Below are 385 nucleotides of genomic sequence, written 5' to 3'. Positions count from 1 at the left end.
AAAATATTTTAAAAAAGAAAGAAAAGTTTAGGATCTGCCTGAAGAAAGCACTTAAATTTTATTAGATTGGAGAAATACCATGAAAACAAAATCTTTCCCCGTTTAATATAAAAGTGTTATTGAGTCAAGTCAAAATCCCCACCTGGTAAGTGAAAAGGATATTAAAAGGATATAAAAAATGGAATGCCAATAGTTGTCAAGAGAAAAGGATATAAAAAAATGGAATGCCAATAGTTGTCAAGAGAATGTTGAACAAGAACAATCAAGGACAACTTGCTGCACACTATTTTTAAAAATGTACTTAATCCCAGCACTTGGGAGGCAGAGGCAGGCAGATCTCTGTGAGTTCAAGGCCAGCCTGGTCTACATAGTAAGTTCCAGGACA

This window comes from Nannospalax galili, unplaced genomic scaffold (genome assembly GCF_000622305.1).
Source record: "Nannospalax galili isolate Female #2095 unplaced genomic scaffold, S.galili_v1.0 scaffold777, whole genome shotgun sequence".
NCBI lineage: Eukaryota > Metazoa > Chordata > Mammalia > Rodentia > Spalacidae > Nannospalax > Nannospalax galili.
This window is presented reverse-complemented; position numbering follows the sequence as displayed.